Raw genomic sequence first — 15,031 nt, forward strand, 5'->3', positions numbered from 1 at the left:
ACCCTGTAGAATGAAAGTGTAACCAATTGCAGTTTTATACCAACCAATTACATGTTGAAGAAAATGCAATGGTGACTTTGAAGCAAGCAGTGAAGTGCAATGATCTATGGTATTTGGAATCTAGACGTCCAACGCATATGACAGTGGGAAAGATTGGTTTGTTACAATCAACTGTGCTATGAAGAACAAAGTGAAGTTCGCATAAGATACCACTCTAGCGGCGGAAGAGATCGATGATATATCAATCGAGAGAAAGGATGGTAGAAATTCTTTAACAAAGGATGTGTTGTATATTTCCGAAATAAAATTTAATCTTCTAAGTCGATGGTTGAAAGTTAAAGTGGTCTCAAGATCAAAGTTCTCAAAATAGATGGTAGAGGCATAATACATGAGGTAGTACTGCCTTATACATCTCACCAAAATGGTGTTGCCGAAAGGAAGAACCGGTTGATTTTGAACACAGTGAGAAGTATGTTGAATAGGTGACCAACAAAGTAGCTTGAGAACATACATTGGAGGAAGCATGGTCTGGGTTTAAACCAAATCAAAATCACTTGAGAGTATTCGACTTGGTAGAATATCGTCATGTGCCGGGACATCTTAGAAAGAAGTTGGACGATATGGGAGAATTGATGATTCTGGTGGGGTATCACTCCACCGGAAATTACAAGTTGTATGATGCAACAAGCAGAAGGATTGTAATCAGCTGAGACATCATTTTTGACAAGGGGCTGACAAGGCGAAGGTTGTGAGGTTACAAACTCACAAACTTTTGCTCAAGTTGATTTACATGGAGGATAAAAGACCATGATTTACAACGAGAAAATTACAGTTGGTGAATCAAGTAAAAATGTTTGGAGAAACAACTATGGAGCAGTATGTTATTGCGAAAATCTTGCGTTCTTTGATGGCAAGATTTGATAATATAGTTTTAGAAACTGAGGAATCGAAGGATCTTGCAACAATGGGCAAAGAGGAGTTGCAGATCTCTCTTAAGGCACATGAACAGAGAATGGAGGAAAGGAGTATTGATAATTCAAAGGAGGATATCACTTTGCAATTCCATTTCATTGAGAAAGACAAGAATGCAAAAAGAAAGTTGCCTATGAGCAGAAATAGAGGAAACTTTCAAAATTTTGGTGGAAGAGAGTTCCAAAGTTCCAAGAATTCATCATTCTAAAAGGGTGAAAACAATGGAAATAGGGTTGTTGGATCAAAAAACTCTAGAGGTGGAAATCTAAAGGGTAAAGGTTGAAGAAGAATGGTTGACAAATGCAGCGTGTAGTGCTATTATTGTCAAAAGCTTAGTCGTTTTGCAAGAGGGTGCAATTCTAACAAAAAAGAACCTCAAGAAGATGAAGCTAATGTTACAAGGCAAGAGTCTGATGAGGAAAACACACTCTTAGTCATGATCATAGATGGAGAATGCAACAACTACATGTTGCAAGATATCTGCAATAGAAGTTTGAATAATGTTGCAGGCTTGAAGTGTAACCAGCTGCACAATTATGTAAATCAACTACATGATGAAGAAAACGCAATGGTGTCTTTGAAAGAAATAGTTTATTGAAGTGATCAATTGTATTTAGACTCAGGATGTTCAACACATATGACATGGAGTAAAGACTGGTTTGTTACAATCAATCGTGCCATGAAGAACAAGGTTAGTTCGCAAATGACACCACTCTTGTGGCGGAAGGGATTGGTGATGTATGAATCTAGAGAAGTGATGGTAGACATTATTTGATAAAGGATGTGGTGTATATTCCTGAAATGAAGTGTAATTTTCTAATTATTAGTCAATTGCATAAGAAGTATTACAAGACTCATATTAAGAATAAGGCATTACAACTTTTGGACTTAAACATAGTTTTGGTCCTAAGAGCTCCTATGGCTCCTAATAGAACTTTCAAGGTTGAGTTGAAGGTTATAGAGCATAGGTGTATTTCTATATTGGCTAGTAATGAAGATTGGATATGACACTATAGGCTAGGGAATCTTAACTTCTGAGATCTTAATGTATTGAAAAGAACCGAATGGTAACAGGGCTTACATTGATTAATTTACCTGGCTAAAATTTGTGAAGCATGTGTGCAAGCGAAGTAACATAAGGGAAAAATAATAAAGGATACATGGTGTAGAATCACGTGTCACCTTGAGGTGGTGTATTCAGATGTGCACCGACCGAAGCAAGTTTATTCGATTGGTGGAGAAGCGGTGTCCATAATTGCATATTTATTGAATAGGTGTCCAACAAATAAGCTTGAAAAGATAATACCAGAGGAAGCATGGTATGGATTTAAACTAAATATGAATCACTTCTTAGTTTTCAGTTTGGAAGCATATTGACATGTTAGAAAGAAGTCAGATGATAATGGAGAATTGATGATTCTTGTAGGGTATCACTCCACCGGTGGTTATAAGTTTTATGAAGCATCAAATAGAAGGATTATGATCATCCGGTTTTCCATTTTTGACGAAATTAAAGAAGTGCAGCAGGGTGCAACCAGCTGGCATAAAATTGCAACTGGTTACACTGGTGAAAAGTTTGTTTTTGCAATGCGGAAAAGTGCATAACCAGCCCCCGTTTAAGCCCGTATGGAAGAAACTGTGACAAGATCAACAAGGCAAAGAGGTTTGCCTCCAAGACTCCAAGATTGTGAGCTATTATAGGATAATGAAGTCGATGACAATAGTGATTTCGTCTAATTTGCACTTATGGTCGAATCTGAACCCATTAAAATAAGGGAGGCCTTGAGTGATCTAAAATAAACTTGTGCTATGAAAAACAAGTTGGAATAACAACATGACTTGGGAGCTAGTTGATCTACCAGATGGAAAGAAGCCAATTGATGTAAGATGGATGTACAAAGTAAAGGCAAATCCCAATGATGGAATAATCTAGCATAAAGCTCGATTAGTTGCAAATGGATTCTTACAAAGAGGTGGCATATTCTTTGAAGAGGTATTTGCACCGGTGGCTAGAATTGAAACCATTCAGTTAGTTATTGGTATTGCAAATAACAACAATTGATCCATCTAATAAATGGATGTCAAATCTCCATTTTTTAATGGATCGCTTGAAGAGGAAGAAAAGCCCTCTGGTTTTGTTGTGAAAGCCAAGAGTGAAAGTTCTACAAATTGATGAAAGTGTTGTACGGTTTGAGATAATTTCCAAGAGCTTGGAACAAGAGGATATATGATTTATTAAAGGAAATTGTATTCAAGAAATGTGTATCCGAACATGGTGTGTATGTTTAGATTGATACTAATGAAGGGGTGATAAATTTTTGTCTTTATAAAGACGATTTTTAGATTATGGGCCGCGATAAAGAATGCATTTCTAGGATCAAGAGTGAGCTTACATAAGAGTTTGAGATGACATACCTTGGCCTCATGACATACTTCCTTGGTATTGAGTTTTACAAGTCCAAGAAGAGACTGATCATACACCAAAGGAGGTATGCGTTTGAGATTTTGGAGAAGTTTGAAATGGAGAATTGCAATGAGGGTGTTACTCTGTCTGAACCGAGGCTGCAGTTATCGAAGAATGCGGATGTGCAAGATGTTAATCCAACTCAGTATAAGAGGCTGATTGGATCCTTGTGTTACTTGTGCAATACGCGACCTGATTTAGCGTTTAGTGTTAGTATTGTGAGCAGATTCATGGAGATACCAAATGTATCTCACTTGGCAGCAATTAAGAGAATTTTGAGATACATCAAAGGTTTGATTGACTGCAGAATTATATTTCTCACAACAGGTAAAGGTAGAAATTGTAAGTTGCTCGATCGGTTATTTCGAGTCAAACTCATGCAGAGTTAAAGATGACAAAAAAATCCACTGTTGGATACATCTTTATGTATGGAGAAACACCAATCTCTTGTTGTTCTAAGAAGGAACCAATTGTGGCGCTCTCTTTTTGTTAGGTTGAGTACATTGCAGCATCTATGTGTGCGTGTCAGACTGTATGGTTGATAAATTTGATGAAGGAGTTGTTCGTCAAAGAGTGTGAAACTGTGACTTTAATTAATAAAAACGTTTTCGCTATAAACCTTGCTAAGAATCTCATTGCACATGGGATAAGCAAACTTATAAAGATGAGATTTTACTAATTGAGAGAGTTTAAAAGTGAAGAAAAATTGAAGATGGGGTATTGCAAAAGTGAAGAACAAACTGCTGATTTGCTAACCAAAGGAGTAACAATTGAATTGCTTAAGAGATTGAAGAACCACATGAGTATGGAAAACTTTGAGGACTTGAACTTAGGTGGTGTGTTGAGAAAATGGGGTAGTTCAAGAAAGTATAACCGGTTAAGTAAATTTGTAACCGCTTACACCTATTAGTAGTACTAAAATATCAGACTGAGATTTAGCTTCATCGATTACATCGATTGTGTAATCAGTTATACCCCTTCCCGTTTTTGTATTTTTGCGACAGTGATTGAGCGTAATCGATTACACCAAATGTGTAATCAGTTAAACGTTTGAAACATTTGTTTTTTTCATTAGTTAGTTAGCTAAATTATTTTGTATGATTGTTTAAATATCTTTGCTGAATCATTAATGTTAATATGCCATATTTTTACCATAATTATTTTATTCTTTTATTCTCTCCGTCTCTCTATTATTCATCATTATTCTTGTGATTGGGGTTATTACTCAACAAATTACACATGTAATAACACCTATCTCACGGGAGACACTTTAATACCTTCAATGTAAAGTTTCTACTTTTTGTATAGTATCACAAATCAACTAACAAGATGTGTCACCAATTCTTGCCACCTTTTTTCCATTTAAGCTAATAAGAATTTATTAATTTTGAACATTCATTTTCTAGTGACACATATAGTCAACCACAAATTTGATGATTAGTATTGAATCAATATAGTGGTTAGTTCAGCATCAGATCCTTACCAGAAAACATACCCCACCTCAAAAGAAACGACAGAAAATATAACAGTTGATATTCCTTGTAGGGTAGCTTTTTAATTTAATTAAATTTTAGTGTTGTTTTAGATCCAATATCAAAATATAAAAGTTTTGATTCCTTAAACTTAATAGAGTACTAGCGGGATACCCGTGCTATCGCACGGGGCCGTTTGAGTTTAATATTACGTGGATAAGATCTATCTTATAAAGTTATTTCGTATATATTTAAACAATACACATATTAATTGGATGACTATTGGAATAAAAATTAAACATGTAATATGTTAAATAATAGTTAACGATGTAAGAGCTAATAATACATCCAAATTTTAGCTCTTTAACTAAAACAATAATTACACGTCGCAATATGTCATTTGTCCGTTTTTAAATTTGTTTTAAGGATCATAAACATTCACCAAATCACAAATATAAACAAAAAATATGTAGCAATCTTTATGCATTGATTAAAGTAATATAACAACACTATACTTATTTGATCCAATATAAAAATACTTAGAACCCGTTTATAAAAACACTTATTTGATCCAACGCTGGGTAAAATAATTTTATAAAAATAATTAGTATATTTTTCTTGTTTATTAAAATATTTGTAACTTGTTTCCGTTTATAAAAATAATTGTATCACCAATATACTTTTTCTCATTTATAAAAATACTTTTAACTTATTCACGTTTATAAATATAATTGTATTAATAGTAGACTTTTTCCGTTAATAAAGTTATTTGCAATTTATTTCCGTTTATAAAAATAATTGTATCAACAATAGCCTTTTTTCGTGTATAAAAAAAATTGTATCAACAATATACTATTTTTGTTTATAAAAATATTTGTAGTTTATTCCCGTTTATAAAAATATTTGTATCAACAATAGACTTATTTTCGTTTATAAAAATATATGTAACTTATTTCCGTTTATTAAATCAATTGTATCAATAGTTGACTATTCCCGTTTATGCAAATATTTGTAATTTATTCCGGTTTATAAAATCAACTCTATCACCATTAGACTTTTACTTTTTCCTGTTTATAAAAATATTTGTAATTTATTCCCTTTTATAAAATCAATTGTATTAACAATTGCTTTTTTTCCGGTTATAAAAATACTTATAACTTATTCCAGCTTATAAATATAATTGTATCAACAATATTTTTTTTCTAATTTATTTAAATATTTGTAACTTATTTCCCTTTATTAATATAAGTGTATCAACAATAGTATTTTCCCTTTTATAAAATATTTGTAATTTATTTCCGTTTATAAAATAAGTTAACGGTAAACTTTTCTCCGTTTATAAAATATAAAATATTTATAACTTATTCAAATTTATAAAATATTTGTAACTTATTCAACTTTAAAAATATTTGTAACTTATTCAACTTTAAAAATATTTGTATCAACAATAATTTTTTCCCTTTATAAAAATATTTGCATCAAAAATAGATCTTTTTTTATAAAAATGTTTATATCCAAGATACATCTTTTCCCGTATTTAAAAAGAATGTCATTTTAAAAAAAAGGATCAACAACATACATTAAAAAATAAAGTAACAGTTACTTTTAATTTGTGATAAAATAATTTTTTAACTTCTAAATTATAAAAAAATTTGTTTAAATTTTTTATTTTGTTTTAGTATTTTTATAACTTAGAAGATTAAAAAATGTTAAATTTTTTAATTTAATATTTGAACGTGGGCACCAACTATAATTTATAAATTGGTTCATTAATTGAGGCTAAACTTTTTAAAATAGATGGTAATGTTTTTAATTTAAACGTGTTTCATATTCTTATTAATTTTCTCATAAAAATCTAAAACAATAAAAAAATATCTTTTAACCTAAGGACCAATATATGTTATAAACGTATCACATTAAAATAAATAAGTAATAAATTGTAATTACAATATTAAATGATATTTTAACCTTTATTATAGTTGTTATAATTTAATTGCATTTAAGATCTAAACTATTAAAAATTGAAATTGAAACTTAAAAAACTACATTGAAAATTTGCATTTATTAAATGATAATTTGACCATTATTATATTATTAATTATTTGAATTTGCATTAAAAGTAAGTGAATTATTCATAAATATGGTAATTTACATTTATTATTTTTTTTAAAATGCTATAATATTAATAACATTAATAAAGTTTTAATGATATAAATTTCTTCCATTTTAAAATAAATATTTTTCATATTAATTTTTAAACTTATTTTAAAATAGAGTATTTAATATTATAAATTATATATTAATTTTTAATATTTTTATATGTATTTAAAAATAGAAGTAAAAATTTATATTTAAAATTATCAAATTTTAAACTATTTTTAGTAGAGATGTTTCATATATATCTACAAAAGCTCAAAATAAATTAATCAAAGACTGTTTTTGTAAGATTATTTTTTTTATATGATTAAATACATACATAAAAATAAAAAATCATATTTAAACTTCATTTCATAAAAAAGATTAAATTCTTTTATTACAACTTTTATTGTTATAAAAATAATTTATTAAATTTTGTAGGTGTAAACTTGTTATTATCAGTCAAACAAAACAAATGAACGTGATATATAAATCAAAATATTTTGACAATTAAAATTGTTTAAAAAATAATTAAACTATAATTTTTAGTATAATAAAGTCTATATACAAACATCATAAACGGATTGATTTGCATAAAAAAAATAACGCGTAAAATTATCATAATATGATTTAACGGATTGATTTGCATAAAAAAATAACGTGTGAAATTATCATAATATAACTTAGTTTCCAATTCAATAATAATGGTTGAATTTTTATCGTATATAAAAATATATGTAACTTATTTCTATTTTAAAAATAATTGTAAAACTAAATATTTGTCATATCATCTTAAATTTATTTATTCAATAGTAATAAATATATATCTCATAATTAATTATGTTTATAAATAATTATTGTCTATTAGTGATAAATATTGAATTTTTTATATATAAATAATTATCATATATGAGTGATAAATATTGTTGTCAAATAAAACAAAGATTTTAACTAATTAAAGAAATATTATACAAAAAAAAAAGAAGACAAATTTAGTCACTTATATTTTTCATTCTTTTATAAAATTTTATGGATGAAATAAAATATTTGTTTTATTATATTATGAAGATAAAAATACATTTTCATATTTCATTAAAATTAAATGTTATAATTATTGTAAGTGAATTTAATAAATTAATTTAAAAACATATAAATAAGATAATAAATTAATTTAGAATCACTCTAAGGTCGTACCATTTTTTTAATTATTCATTTTTCATTTTTTACATTAATGTGTGTTTTTAAGAATATAGTATTTGAATATTTCAATTATTTATTTTTAATTTATTATAAAATGATTTTTTAATTCTAAATTATAAAATCAATTTGACTTTTCTTTTGTATTTTGGTTATTGTTTAAATTGAGAAACATTTTCCAAATTTTAATCACTTATTATTTTAATTTGTGAATACATTTATCTATTGAGAAAGTATGATTAATATTGGAGAATAATAATTTTAATAATACATTCGGTTTTGCTTTAATATAAATTTATTATAGATAATAAAAAATTACATTATTAAATAATAATATAATATTTATTATTGTAGATATCAGTATGAAAAAAAATAAAAAATTAGCTATAAGAATGTCAAAAAATAAATTATAATATTAAATAATAATTTAACATTTATTATTGTAGATATTAGTAGAAAAATCACAAAGTAGATTTAAGAATATCGAAAGAGAAAACGAAAGAAAAGAGAGAGTAAAATTGTTTTTATTGATTACTAAGTTTTTCTTCTTAATAATGATTTATTATTTATTCTTTATTTAATTTATTTAATTTGACAATTTATTTGTAGTGTAATTTAGAATGGCTCAATTAAATAGTGGCTTAATTTTTCACAATGATTGTAGTATAATTTAGAATGACTCAATTAAATTATCATGACTACCCATTAACATATTTTTAACATTGATTGTAGTATACATATTTAATTTTGAAATAAAAAAAAGTTATAAGTTGTAGTAAAAAGTTATAAATGTTAGATATGAGTTACTACTTTCTTAAAAAAAAAAACACTTTTGCAAAAACTAAATTATTAGATATTTGATAGGATTATAAAACCTTATTTATTGGGAATAGCGTTATTTATTGGGAAGAGATTTTATAGAGTGCCTACTTGTTCGGTTTCAAATACAAATATTAAATGTGATTTTAATAGGGTTTAAATGCATTTAGAAATTTAGAAACAAATCTGGATTAAAAAGGTAGGTAGATATTACCCAAAAAAAATAAAAAGAACAATTTTATGGCCTAATATTATGTATGATATGATTTTTCCCGTCCATAATAATTATTAAATAAAAATAAAAATAAAAATATATAAAAATAAAAATATGAATAGAAATAAAAATTGGATCCTCTATCTTAGTTTTAAGTTTTAAATTAAATTGCTTTTAACAACGAAAAATTAAATTTATATTGAAAAAAATTAAATTTATATTAAAAAGTGAGAAAGATAGCATTAATAGCTATATGAATTTCTATTTTTTATTGTTTCAAATCATAATGAGTTAAGTTTTTTTTTCTTGTATTATGTCATAATATTAGATATAATTTGTTTATCACATTGGTTTAAATAAATATTTTATAATAAAAATCATAACTAATCGAATGAATCAATTTTTATAGTACCAAAACTATCTTGACAAATTTTTATCGTCCCCAGTATTTTTTATCAAAAACAAAAATTTGTAATATTTTTTTGTATAACTAATTATATTTTATAAGAAAATAAGATTATTATTGTCGTTCAATTAAGTTTCCCTTTCTCATAAATACTTTTTCGTTTTTATAAATATCAAAAAAAAAATTTAAGTCAACAAAATATATATTAAAAGATAAATTAATTATTGAAGGAGATATCATAAAATAATCTATTATTGAAAGATATATCACATTAATTATTGCAAAATAATATATTAAATTCAACGTTTTTAAATTAACATTATCTCAATTATTTAAAATAATTTGAATTCAAAATTAAATCAATATTTTTATTTATTTATTAGATTTAAAATAAAAATGAATTATCTTAATTAGAAAGGTTTAGGTCAATTTTTACTTCCTGTATTCCATTTTGAATCGATATAGAACCTACTATTTATTTTGAATATATTGGAATGCATACAGTTAGCAAATGATAGCTATAATCTTTTTCGTAGAATGCAGAGAAATAGTAGGTTATTAATTCCAATTATATAGACATTAAGTAATTTATTTAAAACCCGTCAAAAAAAATTATCTATTCAAAAGTAAAGATATTCTAGGATTTATACATAATTAATTAATATAACTATATAAATTAAAAAAACAAATAATATAAGACCCAATACTGAAACGAAACATCCTTGTTAAATAAACATAAAATTAAATAAATAACTTGTTTAATGCCTATAATCAACATAGTGTTAATGAGATATGCTGCAGTAACGAAACGATTGAAAAAAGTGAATTAAAAATGGAGTAACAGATGAAGATGGCCTTGTCGGTGAAGTTGAAAATTTTGTCCGAGTTGGAAGTCTTTGTTGCAGAAAAGGTGATTGCTTCAGCTTTTGGATCTGAAATGATATATTATAGGGTTTCGGTATGAGATAAATATGAAGAGTGAATATGTAGAAGTCTTCATAATATGCAGCAAACAGAGAGGTCATAGCTTTGGCAAACATTTGAATATTGCACAATACCTACATAAGTCAAAAGAGTAAATAACTATTAAAATCAAAATCAAATACAAAGTTAAAAGTTGAACAAAGTTAAAAGTTGCAAGAATATCATGTGTAGAATATCAAAATCAATGAAATCACACACCTTATGACCATCTAAAAACAAAAACAAAGTTAAAAGTTGAACAATGTATAAAATATTTATAGAAATCACTAAACAATTTTCTTCAATTTGCTTATTTACGATAAAAAGGTTTAATATTTTCTTACCTTTTCTTATAGCGCTTGTAAGATTTTCTCATGGCCAATATCAGTAGTTTTCTTCAGAAACTCAAACATGGTTTTGCAGGAGAACTCAAATGTAGGAACCACAGATGTTTCAAAACTGGATTTGATTGTATCCTGCAGCGCTCAAAGCTCTGGATTTGCATATTTTATAATACCGACAATTTCCTGCCAAAGAACGAACAACTCCCCCATTAGGCATCTACGAAAGGATGTGATGTAGTGTCTTGAAATACTGTCTTTTCTGCTGTAAACTGTAGAGAGAAAATCAAATCGAATACATGACCATCAATAAAACAAAAATTGAATAAAATCAGAATGGGTTCATAGTGATTCCAGATCTAGTATGTAGAAGATTAGAATAAATGATTCCAGATCCTAAATTCCCTCTCTTAGAACCCTAAAATTCCAATATCAAAAACATTAGAGCATATGTTAACAGAAAACAGAAATACATTTGATTGAAAGTGAAATTAGGGAAGAAGAAAATGAATATGCGGGGAAAGATGAACTTCACAGTGAAAAGAAAAATTAGGGAAACTGAAAATTGAAACTTTGTGGATTCATCCTTAAAAAACTAAAAACATATCTTCATCCTTAAAAAACTAAAAACAGATCCAGCAGAATGCAGATCTACAATAGGGCCAGCCATGAACTAATATGTTGAATCTACAAAGAAAACGAAGAGATAGTAAGAAAACAGTATTGATATTGCTGCAAAAACGTTTGACATAAAAGGATTTCATAGTGGGTAATACCGAAATTAGGGTTTCAAATTCATAGATTTTAAACTTCATACCGTCAAAACAATGCTAAAGCGTGCTCCAATGATGGCTGAGTCCATATATGCAGTGATATGTTGAATCTACAAAGAAAAGAAAGACATGTTAACAAAACAGAATTGATATTGCTGCAAAAATATTGACATAAAAGGATTTCATAGTGGGTAACAACAAAATTGTGGGTAACCGAAAAATGAGGGTTTCAAATTCTTAGATAAGGGTGGGATTAAGAAGGTGAAGGGTTGATAAGGGGAAGGGTTGAAGGGAGGATTAAGAGCAGACATAGGGAAGTGGAGTTGTGAAGAGGAAGCGTTTAGCGTGAAAAAGTTTATGACTTGGGAGCGTGGCTTTTCATTTTTCAAAGGTGAAATTTGAAATTTGAAATCTAATATTATGTCTTTCAGTTTCTTGTGTATTAAAATAAAATAAAAAAATCAGTAAGAAAATAATGAGGGATTGCCATGTCAGCAAAATTAAGATTACAATCAACCATATTGCAGTATTTAATAAATAGACTAAATTGTCCTTAATAATTAGATTAGTTTAAGTTAAAGTCAATTAGGGTAGACGTGGAATTTCCAGGTACTTTAATCTTTATATATTGTTAATAGATTAGAAATTAATTACTCATATTCCACATAGTGGTCCTCCAAACTAATCAAAGTAATCAATATGCTTCTTTTTGGAATAAAATAGTCCGTGATGAATCATAAAATTAATTCATATTTTTTAATATAATTTCAAATTGTGATTTGCAATCCACATATGATATATAAAATAGATAAAAAAAATTAATTACAAATATTTTTTTATACTTAAAACAAATATTTTGAATTCTGTTTGATGTTAACCATCCTTATGTTGGATCAATTCATACAAAATTTTATTTTGATTTTATATAACCTCTGTTAGTGGACGGTAAAATTGATCCTCTTAGATTAATCTGTAAAAAAAACCGAATATCAAAATTTTAAAATAATATATAATCATTAACAATTCAGCATACAACTGTGAAATCATATATCAAACCCTTTTATCAACGTCAAATTTAATAATACCATTAACTTTTAAAATTTAAAAATACAATTTTATACCATTTAATTTGAGTAAATTTATGTTGGTCTTATTCTTTATATTAGTCAAATAATAAAAAGAATAAAGTCACACCACTCCTTTATAAATGGAGCATAACAAATATTATCTTGTGTGTTGACAATCTAAATATATTCATGAAAGAATCAGGTGAATTTTTCAAAATGGGTGACATAAATTCAACCAAAATGCAAAATGGAAATGATTATAGTCGGATATGGTTGGATTTTGGGGGTCATTTAATTTGCATTTATATTCTAAACTATATTATAAGTGGCCTAAATTATGCAAAATAGTCTATAGTTAGCTCAAGGTCAGATGTCATTACATAATCATTCAGGTTGAATTCCATGAAACCATCAAAAGGTCACAATCACTTCCAACAAAAAAAGTTCTTTTTGCTTTAGTGAGTGATTCCCTCCAATTTATGACCTTGTGATTCAAAACCAACTTTAAAAAAAAAAAGTTTTTGAGTGTTACAATTCAATTGCTTAATAGTAATAAGCTAAGAAAAATTATTCATAATTTTGCCACATTAAATATATGAACTAAGTTTAGGGATTAGCATGCATCACAATTTTTTTTAACTGCTTCCTCTTTGTTTTTAAATATATATATATATATATATATATATATATATATATATATATATATATATATATAAATTTATTTTCTTCTTTATTTCTTTTTATATGATTCTTCTATATTTTCTATTATATTAAATAATAATATAAAGCGAACAGAAAAGAATAAACGGATTTATTAATTATTTAGACAATATTTTATTTTATCAAATGAAGAATTGATACACCAAAACATTCTGAATCTCAAGTAAAGATATTCGAATTGAAAAAAAAAATATATATATATATATATATATATATATATATACTTCATAACATAAAAATGAGTCATAAAAATTTAACCGTTGTAAATAAGAAGAATTTTTTGTCAAGATTAGAGATGTCAAATGGATCGGTCCGGTCCAGTCCGCTTCGGCCTGGTGAGCTAAGACGTTTAAATGAGCTAGTCCGGCCCGGCTCGATTGTTTAATGGGTTACGAAAAATGAGCGCGACCCATTTTTCAAAAGTCCGTGCAGTCCAATAGGTCAGTCCGCCCCGTATTTCAATATTTTAATTTTATTTTTATAAAAAAGATGTAATGGATAAAAGCTACATAACATAAGTAGAGAGAGTCATCATAAACTTAGTTAAGTGATGTTTAAAATATTCATCAAATCAACATCCATATATATGAATATCACAAAAACATCCATGTAAAAGTACAAAGTAACTTAATATTATCACCAATACTTATCAAATTTTCTCTTCATCTCACAATCATTTCCTTGATCACATCATCTTGAAAATATATCTTCATCCTCTTTAAATTTTCTTTATCACTTGAAAACACATTTCAAAATCCTCAGTTCTCCCTTATATTAAATTCTTGCTTACACACAAAAAAAAAACTTGAAAACACATTTATGCAATCATATCTTATCTTAATCTTTTTCCCCAAAATTTATCAAAATCTTTTTTTAATGGGTCAGCCCAAAGTCCGTTTGGCCCAGCCCGGGCCGTCCCAAGAAAAACATAGGCACAATGTGCTGGTCCAAAAAGACTAAAGTTGTGAGCTTATGGGCCGATCCAATGGGTCAAGCCCATTTTAACAGCTCTAGTCAAGATCCTTCATTGTCTCTGTTTGGCTATGATCGGTTATGAATACAAGGAATTCAGAAGATCAAAATTTTAAATTTTCAAATGTAATTTTGATAGATCGACTCATGATCTTGTTCGGATATTCAAATTAAAATTTTCTCTTAAACAAAAAAAAATTGTAAAATAATATCAATTTTAAATAAAAAATTTATATTATTGTTAGGTTATTTAACACCCATAAAAATTCTTTTATTTTTAGAAAATAATAATATTTAGGGTTACTAAGAGACATAAAGTTGTTTGATTAGTAGCATCAGAACAAGCTGTCAAAGAATAATTAGGGACAAATTTTCATACACTAATTTTCATGAAAACTACTTGGAAATATCCCTATCAAATTATTAAAGTTGAAAGCAATTAAGTTGAAAAAGAATGATCATAAGAACAGTAATTTGAGGGGCTGCAAAACTTGGTCCCTTCTCATGCATGAACA

General features: G+C 27.2%; 1 long non-coding RNA gene across 1 annotated transcript; it reads right to left on the reverse strand.

Moving 5' to 3' along the window:
- Positions 1-10,422: 10,422 nt before the first annotated feature.
- Positions 10,423-12,127, reverse strand: LOC131598682 (uncharacterized). Its single transcript, XR_009282365.1, has 3 exons — positions 11,802-12,127; positions 10,988-11,256; positions 10,423-10,738 (listed from the first exon to the last, which is right to left on the reverse strand). It is a non-coding gene; the product is annotated as an uncharacterized LOC131598682 (long non-coding RNA).
- Between the last annotated feature and the right edge of the window lie 2,904 nt (positions 12,128-15,031).

This window comes from Vicia villosa, linkage group LG4 (assembly GCF_029867415.1).
Source record: "Vicia villosa cultivar HV-30 ecotype Madison, WI linkage group LG4, Vvil1.0, whole genome shotgun sequence".
Lineage (NCBI taxonomy): Eukaryota > Viridiplantae > Streptophyta > Magnoliopsida > Fabales > Fabaceae > Vicia > Vicia villosa.